Source organism: Crocodylus porosus, unplaced genomic scaffold, assembly GCF_001723895.1.
Source record: "Crocodylus porosus isolate Cpor-Errol unplaced genomic scaffold, CroPor_comp1, whole genome shotgun sequence".
NCBI classification, from domain to species: Eukaryota; Metazoa; Chordata; order Crocodylia; family Crocodylidae; genus Crocodylus; species Crocodylus porosus.
The window spans coordinates 1596085-1611035 of record NW_017728918.1 but is presented as its reverse complement, the minus strand read 5'-3'; the positions used below and the strand labels follow the sequence as shown (position 1 = coordinate 1611035).

The window sequence follows — 14951 nt, the reverse complement described above, 5'->3', positions numbered from 1 at the left end:
AACAAGAAGTGCCAACTCGCATTTTAAAAAGATCATTTCAGATTCCTATTTTCTTCTCTACCACCATGAGAGAGTTTGAAAAAGGAAATACGACATTGCCATTTACAATAGCAGAATCTAGTTTACTGTAAAAAAACCCCAAAAAACCCAGAGATCTGTACAGTCTTCCCGGACTGGTACATGGAATTATCCCATAAATAACAATACGAACCTTGATGGCATAGTCCTCCATACAGAATTTGTATAAGCTACCCCCTTCCAGAGCAATCACCCTCTTACCAAAGAAAACCCTGGTGCACTCACTCACACTCACAAACCCCGTGGATGCTGAAGCAGCACTGCCAGCATTTATGCGGAGTCTTGATATCACTGCCAGCCCTGCACCAATGCATGTTGCATGGACGCCGGCAGTACCGACTCCAGGCACCCCTTGCAATGGGACACTTCCTATCACGTGTCGATTGGATGCGTTAGAGGAAGACACGGCAGCTTTGCTAACACGCTGCTATAATTTAATTCCAAGACAGGGCTGAGCAGCTGACAGCACCAAGCCACCAAGCTGCTAGAGCAGTGATGTTCGCAACAGCAGTGTTGAAGTAGAGCCACGTTAGCAAGTGCAAACAAGTCACCAGGAGTTTAGGGATTGCTGTCATACAAAAGCACAAAGAAACAGGTTAAAGGCCAGATTCAGACTGCGAGACCACAACGAACACCAAAAGCAAAGTTGTTTCATTAGGTCAACAAACGGCAAGGTGGAGGGACAGCCCGTCTGAACCTCCCCAAGAGAAGAGAAGGAAACACTTTGCGTTGATCAAAGCAACCAGAGACACGAAAGGGCAGGTTCCCAGCTGCTAAAGAACAAAACAGCTGTGAGGACACCGATGTATTTTGAGAGTCCAATTACCCATGTCACCTTTTTTAAATGACAAAATGCCAGGTACTGGCAGGTGCAGACCACAAGCGGTAGTTACGGAAACTAAGAAACCCAAACTGTCAGGCTAACAACTCCTGCTGGTTTTTCTAGGGGCACAGGAGAATTAGTATTTCCTCCTTCAAAATGGTTACCAGTAATTTTGATAAACAAAAGTTTCCAAACCAGCGATGTACAACTCAGTGCCTCCCCCTACCCAGCTGGATCCTGTCCCTACCCCGGCCAGATTGACCCACCTCCGGCAACAGGGCGCCAAGGGGTGGCCACAGCTATTGCTCGCCCTGCCACTGTTGAAAAATGTCCCTGAGGGGGCTCCATATGTTGGCATTCAAGGGACCTAAATTCCCAGCCCCTCCAGGAGTCCTGCGGGCTGGATGAAACCGCTCATGGGCCATACATTTAACACCCATGCTCTAAACCATCAGTTGGCTTTACCTTCCTCACTCTGCCCAGACAACATACCCTGCTGCAGCACCCATACGCTAAGCAAATCGCACACGACCCTAACCCTTAGGTAGCTGGAGTCCAGTGTCTTTATTACTTTGGGTAAAAAAAGTACACTTGTCTGGAGGCTGAACTCTCACACAAATTCCTTACGCCAGCTGGGCAAACTCTTGGGCTGAAAGCTCGCTTCTTTTTGAAGGTTTAATCAGAATAGAAACTTCTTTCAGGTCACTGAAAGCAATGTGAGAACAACTTGGTGCCAAATACTGTGAATTCTTGGTCTGTGCTTCAGCCAAGCAAGCCAAGATCTAAGGAGCCACGAGCAGGATCTGCCTAAAATTACTTGGGTGACATGCTTTTAATCATGCGCTAGTCTCAGGGACAGACAAAGACATTGCACAGTATCAGACGAAAATCTTTTCAAAACTTCGGTACAAGATTCAGAAGTCCAATTAAAACCTTCTATTAGATGATGACACTTTCTGTCTCTTGGATGTGCACAATAGCTTTCTTTTTTTTCCCTTTGCAATGTGGCGGTTGGGGCACTAGCCTTGGTCTTGGAAGGACCGGGCTAAAGACCCTGTGCTCCTGCAAACTTCTTGGGAGACCCTGAGCAAGTTGCTTGGGAACAGCAGCACTGTTCCCATCTCTAAAATGAAGATGGGACTTTTACATTGTACTGAATTGTGCCAAGGATAAACTTATTCCAAACTGCGAAGGACTCTTACGCTATGATAACGGAGGACACAGCAGCAGGGCTGAGCAAAAATTTCTCTGTGCAAATAGTTTCTCCATTTAGAAAAAATGCAGATGTGACCTTAATCAACACTATTAGTGAATTTGTTGAACTGCCTAGATAGGGGTTGGGAAAGAGGGGGGAGAAAATGAGGAAACAAGTTGAAGGGTTTCACACGTTTCATTTCAGAAAGTGCAACTGAAAAATTAGCTATGTTTAAACTGGACAAGTGGTTAAAATACCTCAAAAAGCTGTTTCCTTTCATCCCAAAGTATCTTTTTCGGTTTCCCATGTCAGCAAGATCATTCAAAGGCCATCTGAGGCAGTCGGGAGATGGAGAAGCATTCAGAGATACGCAGGAGGAACAGGCACTTCCACCCGCCACATTAAAAGGGGACTAGAAACATCAAGCCCGAAGGAAGCTTTGCTAACCATCTACCAGACAGGTCAGTAGTGCAGTGGTGCTAAAGTATAATTGATATTTTATTGTCCAGGATAGTATTTGGCTATGGGCCCTGATTTAAGACAGCCCAGAAGAGACCATTATCTGCACTTATATAGGTATTTTACGCTCATAAACCACATAGTTTATAGCTTCCCTAAATAAGTGCAGCAGGTCCTTGGCGAGCCAAGTTGGAGCTACGCCAGCTTCCATAGGGCTGTGACGTCCAGCTTGGATGTTCTTGAACTAGATTTACTCAACGCCACTCTTTGCTCTTTCATACTGTGCTCTCAAGTCTAGGAAGTCCAGTTGCACAATTCGCTTGTGATATAATTTTATACCCTCTCAGTGTTCTCACGTCCTATAGCCACGTTATTTACTTAAATGCCGAGATACTGCACCCTGTAGAAGACTTAACGGTGTAGAAAACCTTAAGGGAACAATTGTTCTGCTACACAGCAAGTTGTGAAATTTTAGCCTTATGCTATAAAACTTATACTCCCATGATTAGATGAATGTTGAGACCTTAGGATTCATCACAACCCCTATATTATGAAAAAGAAAGCCTAGAGAGAGACACGGTACAGATGAACTAAGTGCTAATTTGGCTTCAGCCACTTAGAAAACTATTATTCCTGCTGTTCTGAAAAATAAGATTAAAACTATTACATGACAACTTACTGGTGCATGCTGCCAAGTAACGCTGCCTGAGCCATTTGCAGTATCCTAATTCACTTGTTACTTCAAAAAATATATAATAATGCTAATGCTCGTAATAAGCTTACAGCCCCTATCATCTCCGTATTTCCAGAATCTTTATAAAAATTAGACCCTAGTGGAATACTAAACGTCACAATTCCTTCTTAATAAGCCGCTGCAGTAAGATGTAGCAGATGTTCTTATTCAGTGTGCATTCGAGCTTCACTCTTCTGCTCCCAAACAGACAGTCTTTCATCTAGTAGTTACCTATTCAGGGGTCAAAAAAATATGCGTCAAAAAAAGCAGAGTGGCACACACGGGGACAGAGCACGCTGCTCAGAACCGCGCTCCGGCTGCTGGCCAGGCTCCAAGCGGCAGGATCACCACTGCTGCAGCCCCAGGAGGCCCCCAGGCAAGGCTCCTGGGACCACACAGTGCTGCCCCAGCCTCCCCTACCCCACCCGGGGTAACCTGCAGGACGGCATGGGGCACAAGTGTTCCCTGGGGACAACCAGTGGTGGCATAAGGTGTGCTGCTACTAGCTGTCCCTGGGGAAACGAGCATCCGTGCTCCTGCGGTCATGGCCCTAGAGACTACCTCAGGCTTGTCCAACGTACAGCCCGTGGGCAGCCACGCAGCCTGCCAAGGCATTTTCGGTGGCCCGCGGTGCTGCGACGGGAAACCCCTTGCCCCTCCCCCAGCCCCTCAGCAGCTTCCTAATGGCTGCTGAAGGGCTAGGGAAGGGACACGGTTCCCACACGCACTGCGTCAGCGTGGCGCAGCCCTCGCGGGGCCTCCCACACGGCCACCGGGACGGCGAGGCGGGCAATAGTGGAGCGGAGGGCACCTTTCCCGCACATCCGGGGAGGCTGCGGCTGCTCCGGCGCGAGGCAGCAGCTCTCCCCGCGGCCTCTCAGATGCGCTGAGGAGCCCCCGCTCCCGCCGGCCCCCTGCAAGGCAGCGAGCGGTGGAGGCCTCCCGCGAGACGCATCCCTCCACCTTCGATTAGTTCCCACTCTGGCCGCTAGCTTTTCCACGTCTGATCTGTCGCCTTGCATTATGCTTCTTTCAGTACGCATTATGCAAAAGTGTTTATTTTAGTCATAGGCTTGGTGTCCTTTTATTGTTGCTTTTATATTCTTTTTATTTGGGATTTTAAACCACCTTTCCGGGCCCATTTCATTGTCACTTCCTGCAACTTCATTGGTGTCAAAGGTCACGTGACATCACTTCCTGATGTGATACCGCTTCCCGTGAGGTCTTTGAACATGGCTTGCCAGCCCACTGGGTGATAAAAAGTTCGTGATCCGGCCCCACGTTCAAAAAGGTCGGACGCGCCTGGCCTGCCTGGTGCAGAGCCCCGAGCTTTCCCAGGCAGCCGTCTCCTTTATCAGCTTCTTTGGCAAACGCTCCTCCTGACAAAGCAGGCTGCTGCTTCTGAAAGCTCATGCCTCTCTGTACCTGTTAGTCTCCAAGGCACCACCCTGCCTTGCCTGACCTTGGACTAAGAAAGACTAATGACTAAATAAAGCATCAGATGTTACACTCAAAAGTCCATTCAATTAGAACAGTTAGGAGCAAATTTCACTAGGCTCTTTTTTTCCCACCCCCAGCACCCGCAAGCTTTTACCCACTAGCCGTGTTTCTGAGTTTGCAGGGCACTACCAGCACCCAATGATTGTCATGAGAGGTTTGAAAGGAGGCCCTTGACCCAGTCTACAACTAAATAAGCTTAAGGCCAAAGCAGCCAGCTGTTCCATAACTGAAGAAATCAAGACAAGTTTTCCATCCCACTTGTTGTTTAAATTACACTGGCGTTGGTCCCATGTTTGCATAAGGAGGGAGTGAGTGCAAGAAAAGTAAAAGAAATCTCTTCTCCTGCTCCATCTCCCAAACCTAATCTTCCCCTTGGTATCACATTAATAAGGATTAGGCAATGGGATAATCTTGCTTTGAGCGATAGCTGGACTAGACAACCAGGTAATGAGGTCCCTTCCAGTCCTACTTTCCTATGAACCTGGGATGTGACAGCACTATGAGTGAGTGTCAGCTCATCTTCTCCACCAGTCCCCAGTTACCAAACCATATCGCTGCATTCGGCCCATCATCCTTTAGGGTCATAACTACTGATCTAGCTTCACATTTGTGGGAAAATACTGGAACTAAGTAGTTGGGCCTCCTATTGTGAAAAACCAAGGCTATCCAGAGCTGCCAGTGGTTGCCTCAAAAATGGAAACGAAGCTGGTAAAGGACTCCCCCCGCTTTAACCTTTTCACAGCCTACAGGAGACAAAGAGTTTATGATGAAAACTTCTGCCAAAGGATCACGTGATGTTTTGGGCCAAATCTAACCCTTAAGATCCTAGACAAGAAAGAGCTTTTCAAACAAAACAGTGGAATTAGTCTTTCCCTAGCATGATGGAACTGGAGCTGCTGTGTAGGAGCTCATGAATATTGTATGTTGACCTGGGCACTAGGATAGTTACTGTATGAATGTACTAGTGGGCTTCAAGGAACAAGAAAAAGAAAGCCTCCAGACAAGAGCCTGCTTCAAAAGCACATGAGGCTTGTTAAGGAGATGAAACCAAGACAGGAAAAGTCTCATGCACGTGAGAGATCAAGAGGAGGATGCAAGTGGGAGGAAGGGACAAACATAGGGAGGACTGGATCAGATGAACCAGACTCGCCAATGGTTGCAGTCATTTAAACTAGTTAGCTCAGGTACTGGTAGCAGTTGAATTCTGGCAGCACAAAACATTGTGCAAACTCATTTTGCACTGCTTTTTCACTGGGTTTTACCGAGCTCTCTATTCCCACCACTAGATTCCTACCCGGATAAGCTCAAGCAGATCTAGGACATACCCCGAGATACAGGTGCCAGTGGGGTGAGAGAAGATGGGTTTTCCTAAGCTGTCACCAGAGAGTGCCAAGCCTTGACAAAGGAGAGACAGGCAAAGTGTGCTGTTTTAAAATCTCCTGTTGCTCTCATTCTTGGTCCTCGTTGTTAAAACAAGAAAAGCACTGGTTTTATGAAGGCAGTTTTGTGCCCAAATACCAGCTACCTGCCATAGCCTGCAGAAAGCAAGGAACCATGGCATACCATGAAGCTGGAGCCTCATCCGAAATTAAAAATTGAGAAAGTTTCACCATAGGAGAGGTCTGATGTAGCAGGAGAATGGGAGTGGGACAGTGCAGCAGCAAGCCCTGCAACCACGACAGCTAGTCCCAAAGGTCATGGCTACACTGTCAAAAAGTGGCATATCCACCCTGCACACACTACATCCCAAAAGGACACTAGCAATGTAGTGCTAGGCACACGGCAATAATTGTCCCCAAGACCAAGGCCTGATTTGTACTCACGACATCCTTTAAGGGGGATGGAGAGGGGGGCCTTGCATGAACAAACCAGGCTTCGTTGTGGTGCTCCCTAGCTGGTCCTTTGACGACAGACGCCTCTATGGAGCATGAGCCCTAAACGAACCTCCACTTTTGAGCCAGAGTCAATACCGCAATTTTGCACAGCTAATCTGAACCTTGTGTAACAAATGTATAAATGCATGCACGCACACACCACAGTTTGCCATTAGCTCCATAGGGATGACAAAATCTAAGCGATTCCACTCCTCCAAGGACTTGGGAATCACCTAACATTTGCAGTGCTTTGATGGTATAGGGCATTACTCGTGCGAAGCGTTAATTAAAAATGCACTACACGGTGATGCCGTGTTTAAAGAAGATTCTTACAAGGCTTATCCAAGGGGAGCTGCAGAACTTATGGCACAACTTCAAATTCTTCTCTAGCCTCCTAGTGCCTTGGCTTGGCAAGTCTGCTGTTGTCTACAATAGCCCTCCCTTCTGGGTAGCTTTCCCATAAGCTCCGTCTCATAGTTTGACCTTACTCTGTCATTTGTTTACTTTGAACAACAGAGTTGGAGGTTTTTCTCATATGCTCCAACTTCTTTCCGAGTCTCGCAACTCACTCGGGACTGTTCAATGGTCCTTTTAGTCTAAATTTCTATTCTGTTACAACTAAGCAGTTGCTCATTCCATTGCTGATACTTACTTAATTGGTCATCAAACGAAACTGCACAACTCTTTTGTGTTTTAATGACTCCCTTGATCTGCTTTTGGATAGATCTCATCCGTCTCCTATAATTCTGGTGTTTACAAGTTGGATGGCAACCAACTCCTTTGTTAATTGTGCAGGCTCGGTGCTGGCATCTCTCCCTGGTTTCACCATACTAATGACCAGTATTGCCAAGTTCACTTCCCAAAATAGTTATGCATAAGAGAGATCATCTTTGCGTATATGCTTCTACTCGGGGCCACTGAAAGCTTGTGCTAAATGTTTGCTTCTACAGAGCTACCGAGGCCATTTGAAAGTCTTACCACACAGCAGTAGGTAGGCTAAACACAGGTGATGCTTTGGTATGCCGTGTCCTCCCTTTCATTTGTTTGAGAAGTTTGGCGTCTTCAACCTATCTGGAGACTGCTAAAGCGAAGCAAACCGGGCACAACCACTTGCTGCTCAGCACGTGGGAATACTGAGAAACTGGGCAGCATTGATGACGGTGGGACTAGGGATCAAACCAGCAAGATCAGCAATGAATAGACAACTGTGAAGACTTCTGGTTGATCAGGCCACCAACCAACTCTCAGACCCAGGAGGGATGATGGTGACGGTGTCAGCTGGCTACAGATGGCCCCCAGTACACACCAAGTAGCCTGCGCAAGACAGAAAACCCGAGACCAGCACCAGGATGCACACCTACACAGCGGTTGTAAGGCGGCTGCACTGCCTAACTTCCAGGCTCTGGCACCCACCAAACAGGAGCAAATGGGCACAGTACGCTTCCCAGCAGTAGGCCCAGGCTCTGTATGAAGGCAGCATAAACAAGCCCTTCCTGCTTGGTCCACACATACAGTTCAGAGGGAAGCTGCACTTGTGCTCTCCCTCTGTAGACTGCTTTTTCCAAGGGTCTTGTGCTCCTCTCATCAGTGGATTTGATAATTCGCTAGATCCCCTTGTTACAGCCCTGCTCTGTCACTCCACCGCGCACCTTCCAGGTCTCAAATGCATAGCTTCCAGTGTATTCAGGTGGGCTTGGCCTCTGCTACAGAAAGCCAAACCCATCTGGGAGTTGTGATCCTGCGAAGTGGCAATGCAACAACTTGCTCAAAACCTAGTGATTGGCTACTCACAACCACAGAGGAAAAGGTTAACCAGACCTAAAGCCAAATGCCAGTAAGCCCTACCAAAATGGGAAAGGAAAGAGGAAGCAGATTTTCTTTGACCTTTCCCCATGTCTGGGGTTGAGCCTGCCATCTCTCCAAGCTGCTCTATTAGTGTGTGCGCAGATTCAAAGCCTGTATCTAACCCATTTCAAAGGTAAGTCTATCAGCCACATAGCCTGGCTTCACGCATGGAACGAGTCAGGAGCTGGCTTACAAAGCAACAGGCTTGGTCCTCTACTTACCCCAAAATGGGCTGTTACTAGGAATTCCAGCCCATTCCTCTGGTCTGCGTTTCTGCTGGAATTTAGTCCTGGTGATCACATAAGCTCCTGTACAACGGCAGATCTGATTGCCTTAAGAATCAGACCAGTGCTTGCTACGTTCACCACGTATGAACTGACACAGAGGATCGGGTTTCACGCAAGACACGGTCACCCACAACTTCAGATAATGGACCGACAGGTGCTTAGTCCCTGGGCTGGGGGCAGGGAAGTCAGGCCTTTATTGATGCTTCATAAGGGTTGTTATGATACAAACTCCATGGTGAGAGCAAATTTATCAGGAACTAAAACCAAGTTACAGGCAAGGCCCAGTTAACTCTGCATTTCCCATTTCACGTATGAACTTGGCATCTGTAAATTTATCCACTCTCCCACAAGCGATAGTTCTGCTCACAAGTCTTACCAGACAGTTGTACAGAATAGGCACGACCACCTCCACCCGGGGTAGCATTGCATCGACTGCAGCAGGGGCTCACGCTGTGCTTTTCGTGAGGCTCCACTCCAGCTTGCCAATGATTCAGGCTTGGCATATTCTCAGGCTGTGCCCACCTCTGAGCACATGGCACCCGGCATGGCATGCTGGAGACGCGTGAATACCAAAAAAATGTCAAGCCTGTTGGAGTCTGATGCTGTAGGTGGGTCCAGAATAGAGGGCCCGTCTGTGTGGGCAGATCCCCAAGTACAAATGCACGTGCAAGTCAGAAGAAAGAACCAGCTGCTCACATGGACACGATACCCTTTCCGTGTCCTCAGGCACTAAACTTTGTTCAACTCGATCTCCCCAAATTTCACATTAGTTCACATGAAGTGGGGAGCTTCAACACGCTGCACTGAACTGGGAAAGCACTTCGAAATCCTTCACAGACTTCAAGCCAGACTGTCAAATCCAAAACCTTTATCAGAACGCCAGATATGTTAACTGGGGAATTAGGAATCCCATACCCTTCATGCATCAAACACATGCAGTGATCAAGTTTAGGAAGAAAAAGTGCTTCTGGGCTTGGAAACCGCTTTGCAGAAGTTCCTGTTCTCAAGAGGCAAATTTGGGGCAAGTCACAGGTGAACAGGAATCATTGTCCAGAAGGGGGATGATTGGAGAGTGGAGTCAGACTGCCCTGTGAGCACAGCCATCAGCTCAGTTTTTACTGTGGGAGAAAGTTTCTGATACTGAACCATCACAGAGACTAAATGAGCACTATTAAAGCACAGAGCCACGCCTCATTTCAACCAAACTGACTTAACTGAGCAGCTCCCGGGTCCCACTTGCAACCTGGGAACAGCCTCCCTTGCCCAACTGACTTTAAGGAGAGATGGTCAGTCAGTCGCCACATGGTTCGCATTCATTTCAGTCCAAGAAACATGATGTGCAGACAGACGTGTACCCCCTGGGACTGCATCCCATCATATTGCTTACGTAGTTCCCTCCTGTTACCTACCACTATTGGAAACTTTACTGCCAAAACCTGTCCCGCACCCCAGCAAAATTTGAGTCCAGAATAGCTAGCATAATTTACCATATGACTTATTTACCCACCCGAATGCTGAAAGCACTTCCTGGAGCATTCACAGGCTGCACAGAATTGCAAGCATGCACTTGTGTACACCTCGCCCCCACCAGATCCGTCTCATCCTCCAACTGCTGTTGAATGGATTATACGGTACTCATGAGAAGCCCAGGCTTGTCTCCTGCATCACCCACCTCCACATATATATTCAATCCTAAGTATTTTGTTACACTGAAGAAGTTGAAAGAAGCATGTCCTTAATTTCACCGACTCTGCCCATCAAGCAAAAACTAGTCTAGAGCGTGCTAATATAACAGTGTTTGGGGATGTGACAAACCCATGTTTTCCTAGTTACGCAAAAATCAAACTCCAAATAAGAGCACCAACTTCTGCTTGTATTTTTAGGACTCTCTTCTGCCATGAAGTGTCAGCCAAGAGAAGCAACTTTTGTGCAGTTCTGCGTGGCAATCAGAAGAGACAGCTCAAAGAATGAACGTGGCAAAAAGGATGGCTGCAGAATTCAGGAAGCCAACCTGCATAAAGGTGGCAATGAGAAAGCTAAAGAGATTCTATTTTCCATACTGTGCCTCCGACTTTTTCAGCTTCAATGCACACTAAAGACATCTTTGAAGATGGATTGTGGAAGGAGGTTCCATGATCAACCATTTAAGTCCACTACGGAAGGAAAGGAGGGAATTTATTCTGTAGTCCACAGCCATGTTGCTGTTAAAGAAACCTTGTTCATGGGAGAGAGGATTCTGTGCAGCAAGCAGGAAACAGTCACTCTTATTAAAACTGCTTTTGCCTTATGTGCTAGAGACAACTTGGGCATTTTCAGAATCAAAAACAAGACAGAGCAATTGCAGATACCATAGAAACACATCAGGCACACACCTGACCCTTTCAGTTTTAAGATGCATTTCATGATTCTCTTCCAGGAAGTTAGCAACCTGCCACAAACCATCACGTACAATAGGCCGAGGGGCAGATGTGCATTAAAGAGGAAAGCTTTTGGGATGGTTGGGTCGGGCATGAGGGACTTATTACGTGTACACACTGTATTTACTCACATCTTTCAGCAAAAAATCAGCCTTCCAAAACTGGGGTGCTTCTCAAGTGGGAAGCCGACTTTACTCCCCAGGACAGAAGCAGGGAAATGCTGCAGGAAGACTGGTGCTTCTTCCCTCCAGTATGGATGGAGGGAAGAGCAGAGTCCAGCAAGGGAAGGTGGAGGGGAGAGGAGGAGAGAGGAAAAGGGAGTCCAGTGGTACAGTTTGACCCTGCTTTAATTCCTATACCAGCTTCCCAACAGCAGCAGTGGCATTTCTATTTAGGCAGCCCCGAGGGACTCAACTGACTTAATGGCTCACTATAAATCTGTTTCCTGCCCCTCTCTCTCTCCCCCCCCCACACACGTTATTCCACCCCCTTCGTTCTGCTTTCCCCCCAAACAAACGTCATGGCATATGTGTGTGTTTGGGGGGTGGGGGTTCCCTCTTCATTCTGCCTTCCCTCCAAATGGCTTATCTGGGGACATATGATATGCAAGAAAGTGCAGTACTTGCCACATTGGCTTCACAGTCTACTATCTCAGATCAGCATTTTGAAAATGAGGATGTATGTACTGAAGGAATTACCGATTTGAAAGCGAGAGGGAAGGATGCATAATGGAAGCAGAACGATCAAGTAGTGCACCTGCTCCATATTCAATCTAAGGGCTATTTGCTTGGATTCTAGTGCTGTGTTATTCAAGAAGGTAAGACCAAATATCAGCAGGAGAATCACCTGCTTGCAAGTGGGGGGAGGTCAGCAGAAGACAAAAGGCTGAACTCCTTGCAACACTTATTGAAAGATGCCAGATCTCTAGTACAGACAGCAGAAGAGGGGCCTTTACTGCTAAGAAAATGCAGAGGTCTAATTTCTGAAGAAGAGAAGCAGAATGGAACATCCCTAATCTTTAGTATACACTTGTAGCGTGGTTAACCAATACAAGTCTGGCAAAAATGCTCCAGCAATAAATATGAAAGATATCATATTTTAGCCGTTTGGAAAAGTAAACTTCATTGCTAAGCAAGAAAGAAGGATTTTCTCACCTCCCTGGCACCTCTGACATAGGGAAGAAGCCTGCCTAATCTGCACATCAGAGAAATGCTCTTACAAAAGGACTCTCAGATACCCAGGGGAATACACTTCCAGCCCCTACCTCCCCTATGCAAGATGGAGTTTATTTTCTACCTAGAAAGACTTTTACGATCTTTGAATTCTCCTCAGCCTGAAGAAGGGTTTATGTACCTGAAAGCTTACAAAAAACAAGGACTTTTTTGCTACTTATAGATTTCTAAGGTCAGAAGGGACCTATTAGATCATCGAGTCCAACCCCCTGCTCTGGACAAGAAAGAGTTGGTCTTAGCTGGTCTAATAAAAGATACTTATTAGACCAACTAAGAGATATCGCCTCTGACCCAGTGACTTTCTGTACGAGTAATAGAGAAGCTGATACTACTTCCTAATGGAAACAGTTTTCAGCTCAAACACTTTGTCCAAGCCACCGGCTCTCAACCTTGGGACGCAACCCAATTTGAGGTTGCAATGATAAAAAAAAATGGGGCCACAAAGACACCCAGCAGTGTTGATTATTATCAGTGTTGTCAATTATACAAGGATCCGGGTTTTCCATTTGCTAAGTGAAAACAAGGAAGAACAGGGACTTTCTCCTTTAAAGGAGAAAAGAAGTGGGAAATGGCAGGTTCTCTTGCAGGCTGGCAGAGTTCCAGCCTGCAAAGGGCTGTGGGGAGCGGGAGGAGGGCATTCTGGCAGGCAACACCACATACACGAGTGCATGCACATGTGCATGGTGGCAGAGAGCAGCTCCCACCAAGTAAGTCTACTTGTGGAGGAAGGAGTGGGGGATGGGGAAGGGGCATGGGGGTTGGCAGATTGAGGCCCCCCCATGGTGCAGGAGGGAGGGAGTGGGGCAAGAGTGTGCCCAGCTGAGTCAGCACACACAGCCTGGGTGGGGATGTGGGAGAAAGGCAAGTGCCCCCCAGATTTGTCTGCAGGTTGGGGGCAGAAGTGGGCTGTCTGCTGCAGGCTTCCCTGGCCTGCTGCTCTCCCCCTTGGGGGCCTCCGTGGCCCAGCAGTCAAGACCCAGTGTGGAGGGTTGGGGAGGCACAGTGCCACTGCTGGGAGCCCCACGCCAGCCATGCCACCATGGCAAGTCATGGGGATGGGGCTCCCGGCAGCAGTACCGAGTCTCCCCGCCTTCATGTGCTAGATCCTGCCCCATAGAGGCCCCTAGGGGAGAGCAGCAGGGAGGGGAGCCCCAAGGGAGAAGGTCATGCCTAACAAAACTGGTGCCTTTCTATGATCAGATAACTAACCAGCTGGATACGAGACCTGTGACTGACATCATCTACCTGAACTTCAGCCTTTGGTATCCTTTCCCATGAGATTCTCTCAATTAAGTTGGAGGGTGCTGGCCTAGACAGGTCTACAGTGCAGTGTGTTGGCAAGTGGCTCAGAGACTGATCCCAGTGAGTTGTAATTGATGGAATGGCCTCATCCTGGAGGGCCGTCTCAAGTGGTGACGCCCAAAGAGCAGTGCTTGGGCCCGTGCTTTTTAATATCTTTATCAATGACTTGGATGAGGGAGTGGAAAGCACAATGATTAAGTTTGCGGACAATACCAAGCTGTGGGGAAATGTGGGCACATTTGAGGCTAGGGTAAGGATCCAAAATGACCTTGACAGGCTGGTCCTATGGGCTCAACGCAATCAGATGAAGTTCAATAGGGACAAGTGCCGGGTTGTTCATCAGGGTAGGAAGAAACTTCCCCATAACTATAAGGCGGGTGGGGGTCCACAGGCTGGCACAGCATCTGAAAGGGGCCTGGGTATGACAATCGACCAGAAGATGAACACAAGCCATCAATGCAATGAAGTTGCCAACAGGGCAAACAGGACTCTGGCATGCATCAGCTGTCTTGCCAATGGACCCAGAGAGGTGCTCCTCCACCTCTATTCAGCGTTGATGAGGCCACAGCTGGAGTACTGTTCCCAGTTCTGGACACTGCACTTCAGGAAGGATGTGGATAAGACTGAAAGGGTACAAAGAGGAGCCACACATGATCAGGGGCCTGGAGGACAGGCCCTGTGAGGAGAGTCTCCAGGAACTGCGTTTGTTCAGTCTGAGTAAGAGAAGACAGAAAGGTGACCTGATAGCTGCCTACGAGTATGTCAGGGGTGAACACCAAGATCTAGGGCAGCAACTCTTCAGAAAGGCAGGATAAGGTCCAATGGGCATAAGCTAGCTGAGAAAACAATGTAGGCTGGGCATAAGGAAAAACTTCTTTGCAGTAAGGGTATCTAGAGCCCGGAACATGCTCCCAGAGGTGGTGTAGTCACCATCCCTGGAGGTGTTCAAGAGGAGTTGGACAAGCACCTCGTTGAGCTTGTTTGAGCCCAACTACCTCCTGCCCATGTCAGGGGCCTGGACTCGATGATCAGGTCACAAAAGCCTTGAATGCAGGTGTTGCCGTGGATGTAGTCTCTCTCTACTTCAGCAAGGCCTTTGACACCGTCTCCCATGCCATCCTCATTAAAAAAATAATTGGGCAACTGTGGGATGCCTACACAGACAGATGGACTGCAGATTGGTTGAAGGGTCGCACTCAGAGGGTG

At 47.9% G+C, this 14951-nt stretch overlaps 1 protein-coding gene across 1 annotated transcript in view; it reads right to left on the bottom strand.

Moving 5' to 3' along the window:
* TNFRSF21 (TNF receptor superfamily member 21) overlaps positions 1-14951 on the bottom strand; it is a gene marked incomplete at its 5' end in the record, with an annotated part of 54477 nt that overhangs the window by 23299 nt on the left and 16227 nt on the right. The gene's annotated exons all lie outside the window — the stretch shown is intronic.